This window comes from Rhipicephalus microplus, chromosome 9, assembly GCF_043290135.1.
Source record: "Rhipicephalus microplus isolate Deutch F79 chromosome 9, USDA_Rmic, whole genome shotgun sequence".
NCBI lineage: Eukaryota > Metazoa > Arthropoda > Arachnida > Ixodida > Ixodidae > Rhipicephalus > Rhipicephalus microplus.
In genome coordinates, this window is record NC_134708.1 from 62,969,606 (window position 1) to 62,996,807 (window position 27,202).

Consider the following 27,202-nt stretch of genomic DNA (forward strand, 5'->3'; position numbering starts at 1 on the left):
CACAGTGGCAAAGGTCGGCTAAATAAATGATACGAAAGACCAACGATGATTACGGCAGTGGTATGTATAAGGCAGCAGCCCTAGCTGCAACTCCTAGTTGGCATGTTTTGTGCCTCCCGTATCTTGGAAGCGTTTGGTATTACACTGACATAAAATGGCATCTGAATTTGGTGGTCTCCTTGAGCATCCCCACAAAATGCCTAAACAGACCATGTGCTAAAAAGGCCCCCTAAAAGGGAAGAAGGTTTCTATAAATAGGTAAGCGAATATGTGCCAACGACTACGATAACTTATCAGTATGGATTTCAGAAAAAAAATCATGTGAGGACGCACTTCTTCATGAAAAACACGAAATACTACAAAATATTGAAAACCGTTTATACACGGTTGGTTTATTCCTGGACTTGAGCAAAGCATTTGACAGTGTGAATCACGGAATACTGTTTATCAAATGTTCACGCCTAAATGGGATACGTGGTACAACAATAGAACTCATGCGAAGCTATTTAACGGATCGTTTTCAGTATGTTTCTCTCAATCAAGGGACTTCTACATAAAATACAAACAAGTGTACCGCAGGGATCTAAACTTGGCCAGCTATTATTTAATATATAGTTTAATGTCCTCCAAAACATTTCACCTACACAAAAACTAGTCATGTAGGCGGTTGGCACTAATCATTTCCTTTCAAGCACATCCCTAAAACGAATTGCAAAAGAAATGAACCATTATTTAAATCTATTGTCTGACTGGCCGAACTTAAAGAAACTTCAAATAAATGTTACGAAAACTAAATATACAGTGTTTAAGCCTATAAACAAACAAATGCCTCTTAATATTACGGTTTTCTTCAAGGGAAATCAGATAGAATAAGTAGCAACGCAAAAAAAAATTTGGTGTATGGTTTAAACAAAACCTCTCTTCGGACAATCATGCAAATAAGCAGAACAGTGCCCTTAGCAAAGTAGACGGCTGAACGTATATATATATATATATATATACATTCAGCCGTCTACATTTTCACTCAGAACTTAGTTATAATGCATATGCAATATTCTGGGGTACAGCAACTGCAAAAAAATTATGACAAATTAATAAAGCTGCAAAAAAGTAATAATAAGTTTCGAAAACTATTATGGTAGGCCGCGAAACTTACCCACATACAATATTTTTGATAAACGTTCATTGATGAAAGCAAATCAAATTTACTATTTTTCATTAAAAAAAGCAGAGAATCCATATAAGTAGTATACCAAATTCATCTCCATGGTATCAGTTACGCCACCAAACAACAGTGCCACCGCTCACGCGAACAAACTACGGACGCCAGGACCTACAATGTCAAATACCCCGGCTATTAAACATTTTGAGGAATGACATAGACTTTTACGCACCCCGTTTCAAACAATATGTAAAAAGCTTTCTTTTACATTCTATGGTAACTTATCAATAACATTTCAAACACCGTTTATATAGATGTCTTTTTTTACGTTTAATACTACAGTTTCAATTTTCATTATTTAATGCACTAAGGTACATAACTTTAAACTGTTTGAATGATGTGCTTTTTTTTTCATGAAGTGTTTTGTATGATATGCTTGTTTTCATGAAGTGTTTTCATAATATTTTTATTTTACATAAAGTGTTTTCTTGTGTTGTTTTATGTAGTGTCTGTAAACGTTTTTGTTGTCTGGAGGTATTTGTATGATGTGACACTGTATTTGCTCTGTTTGCATTTACATGGTGTACATGCTGATGTTTTATTGTTTTACATGCATCAAAACCATTTCTATGCATGCCGAATGCCCCAAAAACTAAGAGCCTGTTTCAGGCCACATGATTTTTAGCGGTTGCTCCTCTTTCTGTAAAACGAAAGAAATGATAAACAAAAGAAAGAAAGTTACGCAGGCCCCACATATTAACCTCCAGTCCTGGATATTTCATTTCATTTTACTTCATTTGTTTCAGACAGACAAATAATGTGTCCATTTGTCCTGTCTAGGAGGTGTGGCAAAAAGGCACGAGTGCCTGACTGAGTGTCACATCCCTTCCTAGAGACACATAACTCAAACATCAGTGACTGTTAGATAATCAAAAACACATACAAAAGATTATATATACTATACATCGTTAGGCAAAACATATACAGGACTCTATACATATATACATTGTTCCATATACTCATAAAACGGATAAATTTTCTAAGTGTATGTACAGTATAGACTGCAGCAAGGTAAAAAACCAGAATTATTCTTGTATTGAAATGAGGTATGAAGTTAACTTTTTTTTGAAGCATTTCATGTGCATTGTTTCCTGTACCAAGTTTATGACGGCAGGAAGATGATTTAAGAAATCTGCAATAGCGTAAGATTGTTTTTGCATGCCATAGTTTGCTCGTATGAAACTTTTATCATATATAGTTTTTCTAGTTTCGTAAGTATGTCCCTTTCCCAGGAATCGTCGATAAAAGCTGTCCTGACATTACCTTATTTTCTGAAATATTGCAATGCCTAGCTTCTTTTCCAGTATGTGTTCCATTGTTAATATGGTATATTTGCTTTAAAAAGTGGAGCGGAGTGAGTTATATATGGCACATTTTCAATAACTCGCAAAATACGTTTTTGTAGAATATGCAGCTTCCTAAGATTACTTTTTGTTGTTGTTCCCCGCACAAGAAGGCAGTATTGTAAATGAGAATCGATTAGTGCGTAATATAGCTGAATTTTTAACTACCGGGGCAAAAGTTGCTCTGCTCTACTTATAATACCTATTGAACGTGAGATGCGTCTTGTGAGGTTATCGACATGAGGAGACCAGCTGAGGTTTTCTTCGAAAAGAACACTGAGAAATTTATGTATTCTTACACGCTCAATGTTCTTGCCACGGAATTTCAAGTGTATGTCATTCCCGATAGTCTTATTTCTGGAGCGAGAAATTATATATTTAGTTTTTTTGGTATTTAGTTCAAGTTTATTTACATTTAGCCACTCAGCCAAATTGTTGAGCCATTTACTAGCCTGCAATTGAAGCATATGGAGATGCTCTCCTGAAAAAAATACATTTATGTCGTCGGCGTAAAGAATGTTATCTGGCGTCAACGCAATATTCACTATATAATTTATATATAATAAGAAAATGAGTGGTCCAAGGATGGAACCCTGAGGAACAACATATTTAATTTCGCCCAGAACTGATTTAGAAAGATTGGTGTCTGTGTATTGGTAGCGGTTTGACAAATAATTACGTATAAGGTCGAGAGCCAGTCCCCTAACGCCATATTCGCTTAGCTCTTTTAATAAGATATCATGCCTAATAGAGTCAAATACCTTTTTACAATCAAGAAATATTCCTAGAGTATACTTTTTGTCCTCCAAATTTCGAAGTATTTTTTCTTTGATACTTAAAAATACATTTCACTTGACTTCTTTTTCTGAAAGCCGTATTGATTGCCTGTAAGTGCATCATTTTTAGTGCAGAAATTTATAATTCTTATATTAATCATTTGTTCAAAAACTTTTGAAAATAGTGGTAATATCAAGATTGGCCTATAGTTGTTCATGTCATTTCTGTCGCCTCCCTTATAGATAACTGTAACTCTAGCGATTTTTGCTTTATGAGGGAACACGCCTGTAGCCAAAATCAGGTTGCATATATGTGATAGAGGATTGCTGATACTGTCGACAGCTGCTTTTATCGGCTCGGCTTTTATCTCTTCTTCGCCACATGCAGATGCATTCTTTAACTTTAATATTTTGGATTTAATTTCATATTCTGTGGTAGGCTCCATAAAAAGAGACCTAAAGAGTTATGCGCAATGTATGACCTGTAGTTACGCCGGTCATAATTATCACATATCGATGCTCCACATTTTAGAAAGTGTTCATTTAACCTATTAGCCAAAGATATACCGGTATAACTTGTATCGCTGTCTACAATTTCGGAGACGCTGATTTGTTCTTTTTGCGGCAGTAGGCTTTTTAATGTTTTCCACACACGTTTGGGATCATTGAGAGTGTTTTTGAACTTTCTTTTGTAATAACAGTTTCTCGCTTCTTTGATCTCACGGCCTAGTTTGTTTCTAATTTTTTATAATCAGTTAGGAGATGAGGTTGTCTAGCTTTAACGAATTGACTAAAAACGTTGTCCCGTTCCTTCATTTTCTTTTAGAAGCGACGTAGTAATCCAAGGTTTTCTGCATTTCTTGTTTTGCTTCAAGGTTGTTACAGGAAATGCTTCATCATATAGTTTCTTAACGTGATTGATAAAATATTGTAAGCAATGACAGGATTCGTTAATTGATACAGATGGGACCATGAGGTTCCACTAACATACGTTTGAAAAGCACCAATATTGCTTTTGTTGATCTTTCTAAGTTTAAAATCTTTATTGGCATGTATTCTATGTGTTTTTGAATGAGGGTTGAAAAAGACAAAAATTGGCATGTGATCGCTTACATCAGATAGCAAAACACCAGCTTCTATGACCTTCGTTCGTGGGATAAAGCATAAGGCAATGAGAGTTTCGAAGAAGCTTGCCTTACCTACAATGCGCGTCGTTGCTGAAGTAGTGTGTTGAAAGATAGATAGATAGATAGATAGATAGATAGATAGATAGATAGATAGATAGATAGATAGATAGATAGATAGATAGATAGATAGATAGATAGATAGATAGATAGATAGATAGATAGATAGATAGATAGATAGATAGATAGATAGATAGATAGATAGATAGATAGATAGATAGATGGATAGATGGATAGATGGATAGATGATGGATAGATGATGGATAGATGATGGATAGATGATGGATAGATGATGGATAGATGATGGATAGATGATGGATAGATGATGGATAGATGATGGATAGATGATGGATAGATAGATGGATAGATGATAGATAGATGATGGATAGATGATGGATAGATAGATGATGGATAGATAGATGATGGATAGATAGATGATGGATAGATAGATGATAGATAGATAGATGATAGATAGATGATAGATAGATATCCTCACAAAGTTTCTGCTATTCGATTCAATTTGCTTTATTTACTAAAATAGAATACCAAACACGGTTGCAAGTTGCCTCTGGGCTAAAGCAGCTCAATGCCATCTAGAAGACCTTTTACATGTCAAAATTTAACACGCAAAGGTTAACAACAGAGCCGTACGAATTATTTGTACATAATCATCCAGTTAAGGTGCAAACCTGGAAAGAAATCTGGGTCCCAGACGGACGGATAGATGGATGGATTGATGAATTCTTGTGCCACACTGTAAAGGTTATGCGACTTTTTATGAATTAATGTACGCAATTACGATGGTATCATGAGGGCACTCTTCTTCATTGTGATTTTTTTTCCGAAACTTTCACAATGAAGTAATTAAAGTAGCAACATTACAAAAGCGATCTAGAAGCAAAACCTCGTTTTGGTATCCGTGTGCAATCGCGTTTGACAACCCGTGAACAATATTTTGTGAAGCGACGTTTTATCCATTTTTCGCTCGTGATCGCGCACGCTCTTACTAGTATGCACATCATCTACGCTCGATGATGACTCGCCCGATTGTATCTGTGTACTTTGCCCAAGTTATCTTCATTACAAGTCTTCACCGCGGCAGTCACCGAGATCACCGTTTTGCGTTTGTAACTGAACTGGCTTCCTTTATCACGGCGCGTACCCTGCTGCCCCCTTAGTTGTTTTGTCCGGTTGAAACGCTCGGTTGCCATCGAGTTGCTCGTGCGCATGCCCCAAAACAATAATGATTCGAACGTATGTATATGCAGGAGGCGCATCATCAGTGCTCGACAGGCGACGCAACACGATGGCACCTGCAAGCCTGCATCAGTCCGGTTTACCAAGGCTTCTTGAACGAAGCGTGGCACTTTCCAAAGCTTCACAGCGACTGGAATCCTAGAAGGCAGCGAGTCTGGAACACGAGGTGAGTGTCGCCGTTAGCATTCATTTCGAAAGGAATTTGGGTGATTTGGAGTAGCGTGTAACAGGTGGAAAAATGCAGATGTGTGCGCCGAAGTCGAGAAAAAGATGCTTGAACTTGATGAGCGCATAGCAGAATAGGAAGAAACGGTCGAGCTGGCAACACGAGAGGACAGAGCGCTCTGTTTGGCCGGCGGGGCCGTTGTTTCATTTCCCGTGATGCATTATATTCTGTTCCAGTATGAAAAACATGAGACGCCAGCAAGAGAACTTTTTCCTATTATAAGTTCTGCTGCTGTAGGTAGTTTCCGATGCATCCTATAGGCAAACTTGTTGAACGGATAGACGGGTTGACGTTTGTAGGCATCGACATTTGGTACTGTCATCACGTGCCGTCTTGACGGACCGCTGCGCAACAACTGACCAAAAAGGACGAACGGTGCATTGTTCGTCTTTGCCTCACTAGTTGCATTACGGTTCGTCATGCGTCACCAACTCGGCCAAATATTTTCACGTAAGGTTTACTTATATCTTGAAAGTTACGTCATGTACTAATAGCATGGTGGCTTGTGTGACGTCGAGGTAGTATACTCACTCGGCCATTAACCAGCTCAGGGCGGGCTGGAGCGTTAGCAGGCCTCTGTGCTTGAATAACAAAGGAACGAGAATGCAATAATGCTGTAGGCATTGTCCCAGGGGCCAAACGCGAAAGAGAGCCACCTCTGAACCATAATCGACGCCAGTAGGAAACGGGAGCCGTCGCATCACGTGCCACCACCAAGCGCCATCTTTATTTTCTTCCCTTTGTGGTCACTTGCTCTTCGTTTTGCGCGCCATCCGATCGAGGGCGCTGTGACACTAACGTTACATCATAAATTTCCCGTAACACACTGCGTTAGTGCTGCAACGTGGCTGTTTCAGTGACGCCTGTACAAGTCATCTACAGACCTATGCCACGTGTGTAAACACTGGTAGGCACCGTCGAAATACGGAGGCGCTTGTATCGACGTCGTGGCGATCACGCTCCGGTGGCGCCGCCCAGCTGGATGAATAGATGGATGGATTGATGTGGCTGCACATACGCGCGTGATATGAAAGTTATCGTGCGAGCGTCTACATATTACTACAACAGCGCCACGTCCCAGAATGCTCTTTCGAAGAGAGGGTGGTGTCATGCAAGCTTCACTCACTCTCTTCGGTGTTCCTCTAGCTGCGATCACTCCCGCCTTAGGAAGCTGATTAAACGAAGCAGTGTCAAGCTCTAGCTTCAACTCATATTTCCAAGTAATCTTGCAATCACCTGTGGAAATAAGAGTGCACGAAAAATACACTTGATCGCAACAAATGGAAAGCTCAAAATAGTGAAAAACTGTGTATAGTTGAATAGGGGCGATAGTAGGAAACTAACGAGAGATAAGAGAATGCGCGATCTTGATTTCCATAGTTCTAGAACGTGTCGCTAGGCCTCTGGGACGTTAGGCAGGTCGACGCTCGTGCGATAACCTTTATATCACGCGCGACTGTACCCTTTAGATAAGGCGGCGGCTAACGACACCTAGCCGTAATACTTAGTGAACAAAAACTAAATTTATCTTTTTTTCTTTAAACGGTGAAGATAAGCACTGGCACTTTGCAGTGAAGTGTTTAATTTTCACTCGTGCTTTGATTGTGGCCACCAATCAGATAACCTCCTAGTTATTTCTACCCGCTTAAAGTCTATTTTCTCTTCCTGTCCCTAAACCCCAGTGCTGGGTGGTTGGATGCATTTATTCGGCTGTGCCCTTTAGATCGGGTGGTGGCTCACGCTACCTAGCCATAAAGTTAAGTACTATCACTGTGTGTTTAGTATCGAATTTCACTCGCGCCTCGATTGTAGCCACCAATCAGTGAGCCTCCTTCTGGTTATTTCTACCCGTTTAAAGTCTATTTTGCCTTCTACGGCTCTAAACCTCAATGATTTGAAAAATTCGGTGCCATCATCCTGAACTATAGGGAGAAGCCCTTTACAGAACATTATCAAGTGATTCGCAGTTTCCTCTTCCTCTCCACACGCACTACATACCGTGCCTGTGCCTTCGTATTTAGCTCGGTATACGTCTTGATCAGCGATACTCCCGTTCTAGCATCGAAGAGCAGAGAACTACTCCGAGAATTATCGTAGATCTTTTCCCTTGCAATTTCCTACTTAAAAATTCGGTAGGTCCTATGATTTCGTAAGCATTCCCATCTTCCGCATATCCCTCTCTGTTTCCTTCCCCTTGTTCTTAACCGATGTTTCCTTTTGGCTTGGCATTCGGCTGTTGTCTAAATACTTGCTTGACAATTTTCGAGTGCTCAAAGCTCGCCCCCGCGCCGCCTATAATCACGTGATTATTGAACTGTCACAGCAGCTGCAAAGCTGCCTCCGAGCCCAGCGCGTCGGGAAGCCTCCCGCGTGCTCACGCTGTGCTCGGAGCAGCTGAATCCTTACGTTACTCTACCTTCATTTTGGTCGTAAGAAGGGGAAGTGGGAGCAACGCAGCCACAGCCAGCAATCGACGGCGGAGGGAGTAGCACTTGTTCATGCCAACTAGAGGTGGCGCACGCATAGCTTCTTATATCGCTCTCGCCGGTCAGAAGCGTCAATAGCACGTGTATGGCACGCGTACTGTGTGCGCCTCCGTTGCTACGTTTGCGCTGTCGTTGGTGAAATTTCAAAGCATTGTCATGGCGTGAATAACGATGAGCAAGCCTACAAAGCCTGCGACGAGCAAGACTCGTTCACACAGTGCTTCAACTTCAACAAACTGGGGGCAAATAGCGCAATGAACTTGATTTTAACGCCAGCAAAAATTGAACAGTCCTGTGTTCATTGCGAACCTTCCACAGTTTTAACTAACCGTTAGTTAAAACTGTTAGTTAAACCTGATCAAGTTTTATGTATTGACAAGGCTGCATAATATAGTAAAGGCGGTAAACGTGGTACAAGAAAGCAAGCGATGTCAGTGAATGCGCTATTGGAAGGTTCGTCGCGTTGCTTGGGTTTCATTACGTGATTCGACTTTTCATTACCATTGCTTGTTTTGGAACTGCCTCTTACACGATAGTTGTGATGTACAAGAATAAACGCGTATAGTGTTCAAGCCTTTGCAGACCGCGTATAGTGTTCAAGCCTTTGCAGTGTAACTTTACTGCACCTATACATAAAGCTTTTGTCTGACACACAAAAAGTAAACAACCGCGAAATTAGTAAAATGACGTACCGTCCTTAAAAACTGCATAGTATTAAACGGTTCACGTAGATCATGTCATTTTGTAATTAAGGGTCTTTACTGACTGCTGCGCCAATGTTTGAAGCGGCACATGTAAACAAACACACAGTGTAATCGCTAAGTATGCTGCCTCATACGTTTGCGTGGCAGTAGAAATAGCTCATTGTTTCGGCCTCGCTGAATTCTGTGCAATGTTTATCATACCTAGTAAAATGCGCAGCTGTATTCCGCATTAAAAAAATTGGGAATCGTTAAACTTCGCCTTTAAGAGTTGAACGCGATAGCGATATCCTGTCCCTATTCTGTACTTCAACCACTTAGTGAATATTGTGAGCGCAGCCACCGACTCTTCTTTATCAATTGGACATGTCATTATGATCTGTATAATTTCCTCATCTGTAGATACCATCGTCAGTGTGTGCCAGCTCGACCTGGCACACATTGATCGTCTCTGGTAGGTCTTCTTGACTTGGAAGGGCAACAATTGCAACGAGATGCGGATCTGTACAGTCACCTGCGATATTGACCTGCATCCCGTTGCAATTGTTGCCCTTCCAAGTCAAGAAGACCTACCAGAGCCAAGCTCGCCGCCACTCAACTCTCCCCCTCCTCTATCGGTGACGATAAGCCACCTGGTCTGACAGCAGCCCAGAGTCAAGAATTGCTGAATTTATTGAACAGACATCTATTTGTTCGACGCTCATTATACATGTATACTGTCCTTGGTATGACAACTTCCGCGACTCACCGTATTCAGACTGAAGGCTTCCAAATTATTATTCACCGGCGCCCATACCGTGTGTCTCTTGCAGAAAGGAAGATAATCGAGAAAAACGTCTCGGACATGCTTCAACGTCTTCGCCAGTTGTTTTGGTGCAAAAGAAAAACGGAACAGTACGTTTTTGCGTTGATTACCGGCCACTGAACAAATTAACGCGCAAAGATGTTTACTCACTCCCAAGAATCGACGACGCACTAGATTCGTTGCATGGCGCAGAGTATTCTTCCAGCCTTGACCTGCGATCGGGCTTCTGGCAAATACCAGTGTCCGAATCTGACAAAGAGAAGACGGCTTTTACCACCCCAGATAGGCTATATGAATTTAACGTAATGCCTTTCAGACTTTGTAACGCGCCCACTACCTTCGAATGTATGATCGATAGCGTATTGCGTGGCCTGAAGTGGAATACCTGCTTTTCTACCTTGATGACATCATAGTATTTTCGTCTACATTTCCGCAACATCTGCAATGTCTCGAAGAAGTCCTAGGTTGCTTTGCAAAAGCTGGTTTACAGCTCAATACGATAAAATGCACCTTCGCAAGCAGGATGGTCAAGGTTCTAGGGCACTTAGTCAGCAAAAACAGTATTCGATCGGATCCTGAAAAGCTTGTCGCCGTCCTCGAGTTTTCCCGTTCGTTGCGTCAAAAAGACCTGCGCAGTTTTCTCGGCTGGGCATCCTACTTTCGGCGCTTCATACGCGATTTCACAACGCTTGCATCTCCACTCCATCAACTGCTCCTTCTGGCTTTCTCCAACCTCTTCCTTGTCCCGAAGTTGCCATTCGAAGTCGTCGGGGTAGACTTGTACGGCCCCCTTCCCGTGACATCCAATGGAAATCGTTGGATTGTGACGGCTGTTGACCACCTCACTCGTTGCGCGGAAACAGCCTCGCTGCACGCTGGTAAAGCCACTGAAGTAGCCGATTTTTTTCTGCGTAACATATTTTTATGCTATGGAGCTCCACGTGTTCTGCTCAGCGACCGCGGCAAGGTCTTTCTTTCCTCTATTGTTGCTGAGGTTCTATGCGCTGCCAAGACCACCCACAAGACAACTTCTACTTATCATCCACAAACAAATGGCTTGACGGAACGCTTTCATCGTATCCTCTCGGACATGATTGTTATGTACGTAAACCCTGACCGCATGAATCGGGACGCCATTTTGTCATTCGTAACGTTCGCCCACAATACGGCTGCTCTACGCACCACCGCCTTTTCTCCCTATTTTCTGGTCCATGGTCGCTCTCCTAATGTAACTCTGGACGTCTCCTTCCTTTTGGCTCCTGCTACCTCAGCAGGCCCTTTATCCACACAATTTTTGTCTCGCCTCGAGCACTGCCGTCATCTGGTCCGAATCAACAGCGGCATCTCTCAGGAAGCTCGCAAGTCTCGCTACGACTCAACTCACCGTGCTGTCACCTTTCCTCCAGGAGACAAGTTCTTCTCTGGACTTCCGCTCGTGTGCCCGGCTTATGTGAAACATTCCTCAGTCGTTTTATAGGACCTTATACGGTCATTGAACAAACGCCCTTCGTTAATTACCGCATCTCACCAACTTAACGCTCCCTCCAACCATTGTTGTCGCGAGACAGAAATTGTGCACGTAAAGCTGTATTATCCGACGCAATTCCTAATATTGTCTCTCGCGCGGCCAGTAGGCCGCTTCCAGCGTGACGGGGAATCAGTGTGAGCGCAGTCACTGACTCTTCTTTATTAATTGGACGTGTCACCATCATCTGTATAATTTCTTCATTTGTAGACACCATCATCAGCGTGTGCCAGCTCTAGCTCGTCTTCGATAAAGCTCTTCCTCATAATGTTTTTATTTTATGACCTTATGCGAGAAGTTCAAATTGTAGATTACTAAAGTGTAATTGATAAAGTTCAAAGTGATTTGTGTCACTGAAGCGTTCGCACATGGCTGCATTCTGTGTATTTGGTAGCACGTTTTGGAAAACGAGAAGTTATTCGCATGAAATCCGGAACTTGCTATGCCCCAACTACGTGCACTAAAGGAAGTACGCACAGTAACGAATCTGCCTCTTGTCATGGGTGGCCGGCCGGCTTCAAGTCCTTATGATAATCATACGTTCTGACGCCCGATCGCAATGCACGCTTGTACCACGCAATACTGCTGTGGTATCACATGTTGCATTGTGAAGCCTGTCATGTGCAGGATGAGTGTGTTTGTAAAGCGTGAACGCTATCCTCACTGTATTCCCAAGCAGACGCATGGCTGTGTAGTATAACCGCTATACGCCACGCAAACGACCCAAGTTCAACTCTCACAAGGACCCAGAAATTATTGATTTTCTTTACATCTTTCTTGATTTTTTTGGTCACGCACAAGATTACTTTTCGCTCACAACTGCCGACGGTGACTCCAACGCTTACACCGACGTCTGAATTTCTGCGAAATGAGCTATTCAATGCTATCACGTTAAAATTCCTTGTTTGAAAGCTCTCGAGGTTTCTACCATCTCGATCGACGCGCGTCTGCAAGCTTGGCAGCAGGGCATCCACCGTGGCCGGCCGATCTAAACTGCGACGGTGGCGCCGCCGCAGATGACAGGATATGCTGGTGCACCCCGCGACCGGTGTTGCTTCACCTCCCTTTCTAGCCGCTATACCTTCATTAAAGCCTTACCTAAATCTTGATCTTCCTCGTCCTCTTGAACTCCCCCTTACTCTACAACCACATTATAGCCCTATCCTTGTCGAAAATTACCATAAGTTGAAAATCAGCCCATGCAACACTGAAAAGTAGGAAGCGATAAATAAGAACACCATAAGTTGCTTAAATATTCGCCTTTGCTGCTTTACTAATAGCCCTTTCCTGTGTACTGCAGTGAACACATCTCTATCATGCACTAAAAACAGTGAGTACCTGGTGCTTTTGATTTGATTGATTGATATGTGGGGTTTAACGTCCCAAAACCACCATATGATTATGAGAGACGCCGTAGTGGAAGGCTCCAGAAATTTCGACCACCTGGGGTTCTTTAACGCGCACCCAAATCTGAGCACACGGGCCTACAACATTTCCACCTCCATCGGAAATGCAGCCGCCGCTGCCGGGATTCGATCCCGCGACCTGCTGGTCAGCAGCCGAGTACCTTAGCCACTAGACCACCACGGCGGGGCAACCTGGTGCTTTTGTCTGACCCATTTCTGTATGGCCTGGCTTCCCACGAGTTGCTTTCAATTGTCCGTTTCACATTATGATGATAAAGAAAAGATTCCTGTCTTCTGTACAGCTACACTCTACAGTTAAAAAAAAAGATTTATTGAGCAACACGCAATGTGTAGCTTCAGTTGATTTTCTTTTCAGGTACAACTGCTGCTTTATACGTTCACACAAAAATCGGAGCATGTCATGTGCGTGTAGTGGGCTCACATTCCATTCTGCGCAATTTCAGAAATAGGTTACTTTAAGATTTTCATCAACTGCTCAGAGATGCCGCACATAATGTCCTGTTTACGTGTCTTTATTTTTCGCTATCTGTAAGTATAAATATATGGAACTTATACCAATACGTTTCCGCTTTCTTCTACCAGGCTTTTTTTTTTTTTGAGCATTGGAAACTGTGAATCTGCTACAAGGTTTCCATCGGTTGTTGACGGACACGTCGGTTTTTTTTATGTGTCTCACGATACCACAAAGTCGACATTCACGGGGAGTTGCACATCCACGACCTCGCGACATCACGGCACGGATATCCTAGGTTCGATAAAGTTCGCCTCACCTGCCGTCCCATTGATATCCTCACGGCACCATTCGCACTTCGGACGCATAACGAAACCAAAAAGAAAAACAAAACATCCTTCGTGAAGTGGACAGGGCTGAAGCATCAACCATGAATTTGGGCACCCAGGATGCTGAAGTTGAGTCGTTCTACCAGCTAGGCAAAGTACTTGAGCGACCCGAAGACGATCCAGAGGAGACGCAGGACGGTGCTGAACTCGTATACGACCAGCTTTCGGAAAAAAACGCCGCTCTGCTCCGGCGAATATTGAGCGCAGGACCACCCGTTCTGTCACTCCATCTGTGCCGAATCTCACTAAGGTCGTTCAAAGTCGCCTTCGATGGTTTGGAGGAATGTCCTTGGCTGGAAGAACTCGCCATCACCATAGACTGCAAAGGCAAGGACTTGGACACAAATCTGACCGGGTTGATTAGGGAGCTGCACTCATTAAAAATGCGCTGCGAGAATCCAGGCATTGGATACGCGAAGGATGTTGCCTGCTATATCCGACAGGGAAAGTACTTGACGGAACTAAGTCTCGGCAACTCCTGCGGATGCGACGAAGGCGTCGCAGTTCTCACGGAAGCTCTTGCTGAAAACGAGACCATCAAGACGTTCAGTCTAGACGACATGAACTTGTCTTCCGACACCATTATCGCCTTCGCCAATGTGCTGGCATCCAACTCGACGCTGGAAGTCGTAGACATCAGAGAAGTGTGTCCCGTAGAAAAGGATATAGTCTTGTCATTGCTGAAGCAGGAACGCTACGCTAATGTATTCAAAAGGCTTCAGATCGTGTGGCCCGAGGAACTTCTTCCAGAGCTCACCACGCTCGTCCGCAGACAAATGGGCTGTCCCAGGTTGTCGGTCACCGTGACCTCCTCGGTCGACGAGGCTGTTCTTGGGGAGTTTTTCGACGCCGTGGTTGCAGACAAGACACTTTGTGGCCTCACCCTCCTACCCCTTCGACGCACGTTCAACGCTCTCGCGAATGGCATCGCTTCCTTGGTGAGGCGTACAAAGACGCTCCGCGAAATCTGGGTCACCCACTATGTCGAACAAGGCGACGAGCGCCATGTTGTCTGCATTCTCGACGCTTTAAGAGAGAATCGTTCTGTTACACAGTTCACGATGTACGCGCAAACGCTGACGCCCGAATTGGCGACCTCTCTGTCCGAGTTGCTCGCCGCGAACGACACGCTGAACGTATTGCGTGTTTGCAACGAGTGGGTTATCTCTCCCAAAGAGCTGGAAACCATTGTCCAGGGCATGAGATTCAACTACACCGTGAACACTCTCAGGATTTCCCTCCGTCCCGGCGACTCCGTGAGAAGCTGCGAGAGGAAGCGATTCTAAACAGGAACACTTGTCTCTCGAAGAAGGCTGTGGAGTTTGTAGTTTCGGGTGCTGACGTCAGTGACGAGAAAGGCGTGGACGCTCTCAATAAGGTGCACTCAAGCACTGACCTTGTGGAGGAGGTGCAGAGGCTAACGGGCAAGACAGAAGAGGCGGCGCCAGAAGCAATCCAGTCAGCTTTATCTTGCATATCGGCTTGATTTCGGCGCTTGAGAAGCATACGATGTGATATACACTGATCATTTCGTCCTATCTGGGCCTATCTATGTTTTCTTCCCTTGCGTAATAGGAAAGTGTTGTGCAAACTTCACGTGGAGTAGTTTTTTTTCAGCAGTGTGTGAAACAGTATCAGTTGGGTCGCTGTGTATATATGTTGCCAAAAGAGTGCTGCACTGATACCGGATGTCAGACACGCGACTGCATGATCGAGTGTGCATTGTTTAAGTACTGCAAATGCTGGAATTTAGCTATTGTGACACTGTCGCATATATGTACACGTGTCCCCCCCCCCTTTCCAATTTGTACCAATTTCGAGAAACTTGCAGCAAATCGAAGTAAATATTGTCTTAACTATTCGTAGTTCAAGCTTTCAAATACTGGATTAAGAGCAAAAGTGTCATAAAAAATTGTATAGTCAATCTTCCACAGCACTCTGCTGAACGTTACTTAGCTCTATATCTGCTTTCTAAATATTTATTTTGATTCCTTCGAGACAGCCTGCGAACGAAGACTGGCAAGCTTTCGTACCTATATGGGACTTGCGTTAATTGAGTCGTGAATGTTGTTGTGTATTTTGTGCTTAGTTGCTTTGACAATTACAGTTGTGACAACTCGTATATGGAATGTAAACCCTCTACCAAACCTACATAATTCTGTTGCCTTTTAATAAAAAGTTCGTGTCTGTACTCAATCGTTAGCTTTTGCAGTGTCCCAAGCACTTGCAGATTAACGGGCGCAGTACACACCTGTGCAAACAGTTGTGTTGCACCTTTTGCGCAGTCACTCGCATATCAGAAGTTCAGGAGACGAATGTAGTGTGCCGCTGGACGAAATTGTCGGTTCCGCGGATCCGACACAGCTACGAGCATGCGTATCTAAAGCCTCTTCAAAAACAAAACTTGCACCTGCGTGACCCTCCGGTGGGGTCTCGCGATCAAAGTTACATGCGATGGTGTGAGTATGTGTGTGAGAATATATACGAGGCGTGTCTCAAGATCACCTGGGCGTTTTAGGAAATTATTATGGATATGTGCGCATTCACCGAAGCACGTACGGCGCTTTATAGCATAGTTACAGTCGTCAGCAAGCTTAACACAAACGCTCGGATAAGTGACAAGGACTACATTGACTGATATGCTAGCCGCGAAGCGCTGGGCGCTGTTGCCGAGATACTATTTCGATTGATTTGATATGTGGAGTTAAACGTCCCAAAATCACCATATGATTATGAGAGACGCCGTAGTGGAGGGCTCCGGAAATTTCGACCACCTGGGGTTCGTTAACATGCACCCAAATCTGAGCACATGGGCCTACAGCATTTTCGCCTCCCTCAAAGACGCAGCCGCCGCAACCGGGTTTCAATCCCGTGACCGGCAGGTCAGCAGCCGAGTACTTTAGCCACAACACCACGGTGGGGCAGAGAAATACTACCTCGGAAACGGTGGAAGAAATAAGTACTGCCTGCATCATGACTTAGGCACGCTTAGATGTCGGCATGCGGGAGTAACTTCTCAGCAACAGGCACCAAAAATACGCAACTGTAGCGCCAATCAAACTCGCTGGGGAGCGTTCGTGTTGAGCTAGCTAGTGGCTGAACCACCAAGCAATGTCAATAATATTGCACAAGCGTCGATTCCATTATACAATAGCTTCCATTACCGGCAATGACATAAGTGTCACACAGGCTTTCTGAAAGCCACATCGCACAACTAACGCTGATATTCTGTACGGGCCACTGAGAAAACAGTGACGCTGCTTGGGCATGAGTGCGCTGCCCACGTTTGTGCATCAAGTGGCATTGGATGTGATGGTTGCGTCGTGAGCGAAGACATGCCAAGCATGCACTGCTTTTATCATCATCAGTCTGACTATACGCCCACTGCATGACAAAGGCATCTTTCATGTTCCGTCAGTCAACGCTGTCCTGTGCTTGTTGCTGCCACTGTATACCCGCAACCTTCCTAATCTCATCTGCCCACCTGTATACCTTTCTGTCTGCCTCTCACCCAATTGCCTTCTTTGCGCTGGTCTATATGCAGTTTAATATTTCAGACAGTTCATAGATTCGAAACACTGTGAAAATAAAAATTGACCCCGTATCTCCGTGTATCGCTGCAAAAGATGTCGAAAGACGATAGCCTTCTGTCTGGAGGCGCTGCTTTAAGTATGGTACCATCTGGCAGCAATGTGAAAAAAAAAGTTCTTTAGAGCGCAGAGCCACTGATAGGTGGCAGCAATGGGTCGTTTTAGTCCACTGACTTCCCCCTGGTAGAGATCAGTGATTTAGTCAAAGGCCCTAATTTTTTTTTTTAGTGAAGCGTAGGAAACAACCACTTTTTCGTTCGTAGCGTCACATTATCAGCGCAGCGTAATGAGCACTTCGATCTTTGGAATTACGTATATATGCATTTTTAAACTGAAAAGGCGCACTGCCTAGCATCTACGTATTGATGTTGCGCCTCGAGTATGTGTCACATTTGCGTTTTTGATTGTCAGTGTTAACAAGTATGAATTCAGCCACCAGATGAAGATGTGGGGGCGTTGAGCAAGTCGTCTAACTTTCGACAGGTGAAGGAATTCTTCGACAGACACCAACAAACGGAGCAAAATGTTTGCGCTGAAGTACCCGAACAATGACGATCGTCTTTATTAACCATTGCAGGCTTGCGTCTTAAAACCAATATATAGTTGTGGGGGAACGGGAGGCTCCGAAAATTATTTTACCGCCGGGTATTCTTTTAGCGTGCGCCTAAATGTATTTGTTGTGTTCTGGGGTTTCGGTTTCGGATTGACATGTGAGAATGCCAGGGGGCGCCGCTCTGGCATCATTCCTAACTTGTTTCATCTAGGGACCTTAATCATTCCTAAGGTCCTTAGATGAAACTTGTTTCATCTAGGGACCTTAATCATTCCAAGGCGACTGTAAAATAAAGGCAGTGTGTGTTGGGTAACCGTGGAGTGCCTGTGTTGTACTTTTCCTTCGGCGTTTCGCGCCAACCCGCGTGTTCGGGCTGGTTGGCGTCCCCGCCGGCCGTACGTCTCCGTCGGCCGTCTTCTTCTTCTGCTTCGTCGGGACCAGCCAGCCCGCAACACAGCAATGGCGACGAGGACCTGTAAGAACCCATTTCGTTTTCCGTGATCGTCTGTTTCGTGCTTCTAACGGACCTACTCTGATAACCCTAGACGCTCTTTGTTCCCAGCAAGGTGGCTCCTGCGTGCCGCGTCGCTTCATTCCTTCTTCATTCAGCTACGCCGCCTCTGTCGTCTTCTTCAAACAGTGAACTGGCGTCATTTTCTTCTCGACTGCACCTCTCCATTCTTCTTACTTGAAATGGCGTCTCCTATTCCACCTCCCCTATTTCTTCATTTGCCCGGAGACCCGCCACTTCCGTGGGCGGACTGGAAATTGGTGTTTCAGGCCTACGCAGACGCGGTCGGGGAGGACGCCAGCAATCCCGAGCGTCGCAAGGCCCTGCTGCTCAACGTGTTGGGCCCTGCCGGGTTAAAGCTCTTTTATACTTTGGAAGCCACCAACGCGTCGCCGACGCCAGCGTCGGGCGATGCCTTCAAGAATGCTGTTGCTCTTTTCGATGAGCATTTTAAAGATGTTTCGTGCGATTATCTCGCACGCATGAAATTCCAAGAAAGGCGACAATTGCCTGGTGAGCCAGTCGCCGAGTTTATTACTTCTCTTCGAACGCTCGCCGCGTCGTGCGGTTTCGGCGCGCTCGAGGACGATATGATCCGCCATCAGCTTTTCACCAGGGTAGCCTCGCAAAACGTCCGCTGCCGCATGCTTCAAAAGGGCTCCTCGATTTCATTATCCGAAGCCCTCTCGATTGCGCGAGAGGACGTGCTTATTCGCTCCCAGTTGGAGCAATTCGCTCCGCATTCAGTGCAGCAACTTTCTGCTGCGGGGGGCCAAGGCGGCGGCTCTTCGTTTCACGGGACGCGTCAACATGGCGGCCCTTCATCTTCGTCTCGGCGCGGCGGCCAACATGGCGGCCCCTCTGCGTCACGGGGGCGAGGAAGCCGACAATATGGCGACCCCATTCCGCCAAACTCTGGTTTTCAGGAACAGCACCGAGCTCCTAATTCGCGTTCGCAATTTTCTTCTCCAAGCGCAACCGCGCATTGCTTTCGTTGTGGGTCGGCTCGGCATTTAGCCAATTTCGCGCAGTGTCCCGCGAGAAACCGCACTTGTCTTGCGTGCGGAAAAATCGGACATTTTCAGTCCGTATGCAATTCCCGTCCAGCGAATCTTCCGGAACCAGTTTCTTCGTCCGCTCCATCGAGCACTGCACAAACCAATACGGTCACTGTTTTAAATGTGGATGGCCTCCACACTACGTCCGAGCCCAGCATCGTAGTTTCAGTGGGCCATGTGCCCTTGTCAATTCTCGTGGACACTGGTGCCTCAGTCTCTTTGATCAGTGCCGCTGACTTTCACAGTCACTTTTCCAACATTCGGCTTTTGCCTTCACACGTCGTTCTACAAACATATTCCAAGGAAACGATTGATAATTTCGGTCAATTTACAGCTCAGGTCTCCTATTGCAGTCGCACTGCTTCCATTACTTTTAGATGCGGAGCATCTAATACTCGAGGCTTGTAGTGCGGCGCCGTCCGCAAGCTTCCTCCTCCTTCTTCCACCATCTGTGCATCCCTTCCTCCTCTACACACCGCGCGCGCTTCACTCTTCCACCATCTGTGCACCCTTCCTCCTCTACACACCACGTGCGCTTCTCCTCTTCACGAACATTCGCTAGCTCTATAATGTAGCGCGCATGCGCCGTCACGCTTCGAGAACATCGGCAGCTGACGCGCGCGCATGCGCCGTCGCGCTTCGAGAACATCGGCAGCTGACGCGCGCGCATGCGCCGTTGCGCTTCTCCCCCTTCTCGAACATTCGACAGCTGACAGTGCATGCGCCGTCGCGCTGTATATATACTCAAGGTCGGCGCTCGCTCGCTCAGTTGCCGCTCGTCGGTTGGTTTGTACGGCGCGTCGACGTCCAAAGTCGCGGTGAAATGAATTCCAACGAATCCACAAACACAATGATCGACGTCCCTTCGACCAGCGCCGCCCATTTGCATACGTGTGTACGTGTTCACTCATTTAACACCCCCTCCTACAACCACGTTAACCAATTTAGCCATCGACCCAAGTAAGTCGCAATTTAACACCCCATTTCACAACCACGTTAACCAATTTAGCCATCAACCCAAGTAAGTCGCACTTTAACACCCCGTTAACCAATTATATGCTCCGCATCCTCCTCAGTGTTCCCCCGAGGGAAGCTGCGGGCAATTTTTTTATGTAACAGCCAATGGCAGCTCACTTTTGGGACGTGATGCCATCAGGGCTTTGTCCATCAACATCGTCGGTGCGTCTATGACGTGTGCTCAAGTCGACGTCCAAGATGATCTTCCGGCCAACGCGCCTTCTGAATTCCACCACCTGTTCACCCGTGAACTGGGTTGTGTGCGTGGTTTTGTGCATAAAGTGATGCGTCGACCAGGTGTGTGCCCTGTGCGTGCCAAGCTGCGCCGCATTCCTCTTCTTCTCCGTGAGCAAGTCTCTGCGGAACTGTCTCGCCTTCAAGCCAGCGGAATCATCGAGCCTGTCTCTGCTTCCGACTGGGTTTCTCCACTGGTCGTCATCAAGAAAAAAGATGGGTCCCTTCGACTATGCGTCGACTTACAAGAACCGAACAAGGCGATCGTCGTAGACGGGTTTCCACTTCCTCACATTGAAGAACTGCTTCATCAGCTCTCCGGAGCGGTATGTTTCTCCAAGCTGGACCTCGCGTCCGCTTATCACCAAGTTGAACTTTCTGAGTGCAGTAGAGACTTGACCACATTTGTATCGCACGAAGGCTTGTTTCGGTTTCGCCGCGTGTGTTTCGGGCTTGCATCTGCCCCTGCAGTGTTTCAGAAAATGATGTCAATTATTCTTAAGGGTTGTAATGGCGCCCTTTGTTACTTGGATGATATTTTGGTGTGGGGACGTACTCGCGAAGAGCACGATGCTAACTTGCATACTGTTCTCAACCGCATCAGTGAATATGGTATGAAACTTAATAACAAGTGCATTTTTTCTGTGAATGAGTTACAATTTCTAGGACATAATGTCAGTTCCCGCGGCTCGACACCTGTTGAATCTAAAGTTCAGGCCATTGTCAATGCCCCACGGCCTACTGACGCCAAAACCTTGCAATCTTTTTCTAGGTCTTGTTGGTTATTATGCCAAGTTTGTTCCTCACTATGCTGATGTTGTTGAACCACTGCGTACTCTACTTCGTCAAGCACAGCCTTTTAAATGGTCAGCTGAAGCTGAGCAGAGCTTCATTCGAGTTAAGTCAATACTGGCCTCAAAGCCAGCTGTTAGTATTTTCAATGAGAAGCTTCCCATCGTCATCACGACAGATGCGTTCGATGTTGGACTGGGAGCAGTGTTTCAACAACTCAGATGATCAGCTGATCACTATTGCTTTTGCATCTCGTACATTGACCCCTGCTGAACGCAGATATTCAGTAGGAGAGCGTGAAGCTCTCGCTTGTCTTTTTGCCTGTGAGAAATGGTATGTTTACTTATGGGGCCGGCACTTCACATTACGTACAGATCACCAAGCACTAGTTGCTCTTCTTTCTGCAGGATCCGAAGGCCGCCGCCCCATTCGCATTTCCCGTTGGTGTGCCAAACTCATGCATTATAATTTCAGTGTTCAATATTGTAAGGGTTCTAATAACGTGGTTGCTGATGCACTGTCGCGCCTTCCTCTTCAGATACCGGTTACTGAAGAGCGGGATGAGGAAGTTGTTTCATTAGTTACTTCCTGCATTACTAAAGCTGAGCTTCAGGCAGCTACAGCTGCAGATTCCACTTTGTCTCAAGTTCTCAAATATTTACGTGAAGAATGGCCTTCCAAAGGTGCTCTTGCTTCTGAATTCTTGCCTTACTTCGCAGTCCGACAGGAACTGTCTTGTGTCGAGGACTTGCTTTTCCGCGATGAACGCGTGATTCCCCCTGCTTCTTTCCGTAACAAGCTAATACAGCTTGCCCATGAGACCCATCCAGGCATTGTCCGCACCAAACAGAATCTCCGAGACAGGTACTGGTGGCCAGCCTTAGACAAGCAGGTCGAGCATGCAGTTTACAACTGCCATATATGTCAGGCAGCTGACAAGTCTGCCAAACCTGCATTTTCTCCGTTGCACCCAGTCCAGTGGCCTGATCGGCCTTGGCAGAAACTCGACATGGACATCATCGGTCCTTTGCATAATGTTCCGCAAAATGCCCGGTTCATTGTTTCTCGCATCGACTACCATTCCAAATGGCCAGAAATTTGTTTCACACATACGGTTACTTCTGAGGTCATCATTGAATTTCTGTCTTCAATCTTCAGCCGGAAAGGGTTTCCTGATGCCATAGTTACGGACAATGGTCCACAGTTTCAGTCCCAACATTTCGAGGCTTTTCTTTCACAACGAAGAATTCAGCACTTGAGGTCATCAGTTTTCTATCCCCAATCAAATGGGCAAATCGAGCGCTTTAATCGCGTTCTGAAGGAACATATCCAGATCGCCCAATTAGAGCACCGTCCCCTCAAGCAAGTCTTAACTGAATGTTTAGCTTCGTACAGGTTCACACCACAAGGCACCACTGGAGTGTCTCCTGCTCAACTTCTCCACGGTAGGCAACCGCGAGTTGCTCTCGACATAGTCTCTTTGCCTCGTAACATAGCAGTGTCTTCTCCTGATCAAATTCGTACCAGGGTTTTTCTCGTCAACAAGCAATGAAAAAGTATGTCGACACCCGTCGAGGTGCAAAGCAGTCCAAAGTTCGCACTGGCGATCTAGTTAAGGTTCGTGTGCCAGGCAAGCGCCCCAAGTATCGGGGTCCTTACAAAGTCTTGGGCCAGATTAGCCCCACTTCTTTTCGCTTAAGTGATGGTAACATCTGGAATGCTTCGCGCCTTACCCGCCTTACAAAGTCTTGGGCCAGGTTAGCCCCACTTCTTTTCGCTTAAGTGATGGTAACATCTGGAATACTTCGCGCCTTGTTATTTTTCATACGGATTCGCCTTCAACACCTAAAAGTCTTCCCCATCACGTTCTGTCCGCGCCTTTCAACTATCCATCAGATTATTACATGTGGCCTCCATGTACAGGCATTTCTTCAAGGGGGGAGGAGTTACCAGTCGGTGTCGCTGGTTCAAGTACACCAAGTCATACGGTTCACTTCGAACCTTCAAATTCGGCCAAGACCGTTGAACCGGACTCCGGTCCGCAAAATTCTTCCGAAGCTCCTGCTGCGAGCTCTGATGAGACCGCAAATTTTAGCGCTCGTTTAGAGCCTTCACAATCTTCCACTGCTCTTGATGTGTCACATCAGAGCACAAGTGACCAAGGTGCAGACACACCTGGTTCTACACCCAAAAGGGCCCGCCCTAAGCGGAAGCGGCAGAAGCCGCGTCTCTTCGAAGACTAAGTGATGTAGGAATCTTGTTCCGAACAGTTGTGTACGTTTTTCTTGTTTGTCAGTGCATTTTCAGGACTTGTAGTGTGTGTGAGTTCGGTGTGCCGTGCGCTGAATTTTCTTGTGTTCTAATATACATACCTCGTAAAATATGTTGGTATCGAGCATGTATAAATATAAACAGTGTATAGGTGTGCTTTTTTCGAGAAGGGGATGGTTGTTGTGTTCTGGGGTTTCGGTTTCGGATTGACATGTGAGGATGCCAGGGAGCGCCGCTCTGGCATCATTCCAAGGCGACTGTAAAATAAAGACAGTGTGTTGGGTAACCGTGGAGTGCCTGTGTTGTACTTTTCCTTCGGCGTTTCGCGCCAACCCGCGTGTTCGGGCTGGTTGGCGTCCCCGCCGGCCGCGTACGTCTCCGTCGGCCGTCTTCTGCTTCGTCGGGACCAGCCAGCCCGCAACACAGCAGTATTGGTACAGGGGCGCCTAGCATTTCACCTCAATCGACATACGAGCTTGGTGGATTACGTATGGTTATGGCGGCTGGGACTCGATAGGATTCCGTGATCTTTGGGTTAGCGGTCGAGTGCCACAACCACCAGAACAGCGTTGCGGCTAACACTGGAAATGAAGAATTCCCAATCAGTCTCACTCCCATCGGCTGTTACGCGTGCTTCAACAGTGACCTCCCCGACAATATTACTACCTTTTCTATTAAGGCGAAAACATATAATGGCTGATACTTCCGAAGTCCCACTACCCGTCTGTGCTCCCAGTGGTTATGAATAAACAGTCGATCGTTTACTTCAAACCACGTTTTGTCAACCTTTGTACAAAAAAATGGACATTTTGTAAACTCTTAAATTAAAGTGCATTAGCCGAAAGCATGTGCCATTTCACTGGGAGGGTCATGCAAACATACGCACACGCACGCACACACGCACTCACACACACACGGCATAGTCAGTCGAAGGGCCACAAGCCTTCGCCGGGCACACTTTAAAATGTTCTAGAAGTGGACGAATATTCAAAATTTCCAATATTTTGCCAATAATGTTTGCTATTCGATTCGATTACCATTTCATTTTTTCTACTATTCAAACTATACGAAATTTCCAAGGATAAGTGCACTCAATCTCCGATTGAAAGTAAGCCCTTCAAATTAAAGCCCCTACTTCAAACCTGTGGTATGCTTCACATCATTACATTCTTGTTTGACAGCAAGCCTGCCTTTCAAGCTCCGCTACGGTCGAAGAAATTTTCAGACAAAACACAACGTCCCATTAAAAATGACCCCTTCAAATTTTAGTGTGTTTTGCTACATCACAGTAATGTATAAAGGCAAAGCTACCTTTCAAGCTCATTTATGGTATCAAGTTTGTTGACTCAAGAAAACGCTGGTTCCAACGTGGAAATCATAATTATGGTCGAGGTGGGAACTCAACGCTGTTTTGCAGCTAAAATTTGGGCAGGTAGTCCGAAATCCCGCGATTTCCCTTTGAACTATCGAAAATAATTCTAGAATTATTCAAAATGTACTCGATTCACACTCGCACTAGTTTTCGAATTCACTTCACACCCCAAATTGCCCTACCTGCCCAGCTGTAGAATTTGTGAATAAAAACTTAGTGTCCCTCAAATTTTTTTATGGGTGAGGGGAAGGGGGGGTTCGTATGTTGCGATAATTTCTACACTTGTCTGGTTCTCACCTTCGAGAACGCAAAAAAACAAAACAAACATCAGCGTCGGTGATTACGGTAGCCTCTGCCAAGCTATCTCCAGCTAGTGTGAACTTCGGCCCTAAACTCACACAGGAGCCGTGCTTTCTCATTTCACTGTGGGGCTACTGCTGCGTTTGGCGGGCCACGGAAGAAAGGCAGCTGCCTCATTTTGTGGAGATAAGGGGCAGCGCCAAGACACCCAGCTGTTTCTATTTGCTGGGCGCTGCGTGGCTGAAATTACTCTACAGAGCACCGCTGCCCATCGGGTCCGCGCAGAGATGCGACACGTGGCGTCTTCGTGCCCCGGTAGAAGCCACAATGCCGAGCTTCCGCCGATTACGGACGTCCGTCCATCACGCTGTGCGTCTCTGATTGATGAGCCGCCGACGCTCAAATCAGCACCAGATGTCCAGGCATGGCCCCCCCGGAGGCGCCTAGACCGCGACCGCCGTTCGACAAAGCATGGGTGGTCGGACCGAGCGGTGAGATGACAGACTCGTTTCAGCCCGCTCAAGCAAGATTCGCCGAAGGAGGCAGCATCGCCGGGACCATACAAGTGTTTGGTTTGTGTATGTGTGTTTGTTGGGAGCGGTGCTGGCATAATGACACTCGTGTGTGCGGCGGGACATGTTATTGGACAGTGCCGTAATGACCTGTTCCCCGTCCTAGGGATTTGGGGAGATGAGACTGTATGTAATCAGCCCTCGCGAGCTGCTTAGTGTGGTTCACGCAGCTTGTTCAATAGACAGCCTTTTTCAATGTAAAGCTTTCAACATAAAGCTTCGGGCCAGAGAGCCCGTGCCATGTAAATAATGTACATAAACATCTCTACGAAGTTGAACCTCCTCCTGCCTTGACATCTTGATCCCGAATCTCTAGTGCCACAAACCGCGGTCGCAACACTACCGCTTTGTCCGTTGCCTACAGTTACTGTATATGTTCCCTACAGGAGCATAGTTGCGCATAGGTCAGCCATCTTGCCCACCAAGGCATCTACGTTAAGCAGAAAAGCCACCCTTTTGGAATGTAGAAGCCGACATGATTTAACGGCTCCGTGGGCTTTCTCGCTCGTGCATAACGCGTCTTTGGCGCCATAACTTTCGATTCGAGGAAGAAAAAAGAGAAACGAACAAACAAATAATTTAGATAAAGCTGGCTGTTTAACTTTTTTGATAGCGGTCACTATCTCAGGTAATATTTTCGTTTCCAGTAGTAAATAGGAAAAATCGGACAGAAACGATTCGGCACAAATTAAGTTCAGCTAATAGCACGCTTTGGGTTTTTTTTTACTCAGTACTTTAATTAACCAACTCTAGGTTCCTCGAGAAAACAAGTGCTGAAATTATCGCTGTGTTTTTCGGATAACGCAAGCTGACGAGAATTTCGTGCATATCTAGGTAGATGATATATAAAATAAACGCTAGTTTGCGCTCCGAATTGTTATGCCACACAGTGAATTAGCTGCTTCTTAAATGCATTTAAGGAGGCTGGGAACACTAATACACTCGCGTGCACATTTTCATCGTTCTGTTTTCTCTATTTGTTTGTTTGTTGAATATTGTGTTGAATATCTCTTTATTGCTTACCAGAAATTAAAAAGTCTGCACTCTTGTTGTTCTTTTGTCTTCTTATTCTTTTTTGCGCAGTTTAAGAACGTCTACTGCAATTAACCAACTAGCCCACCAAAACGTCTTACTGCAGCC

General features: G+C 45.5%; 1 protein-coding gene across 1 annotated transcript in view; it reads left to right on the plus strand.

Annotated features, from left to right (window-relative positions):
• The first annotated feature begins 5,780 nt into the window (after nucleotides 1-5,780).
• Nucleotides 5,781-27,202, plus strand: part of LOC142771833 (uncharacterized) — a 35,216-nt gene continuing 13,794 nt past the window's right edge. The window contains exon 1 of the mRNA XM_075873735.1: nucleotides 5,781-5,948. The gene's annotated coding sequence lies outside the window, so the exon portion shown is untranslated. The remainder of the gene's footprint in view (nucleotides 5,949-27,202) is intronic.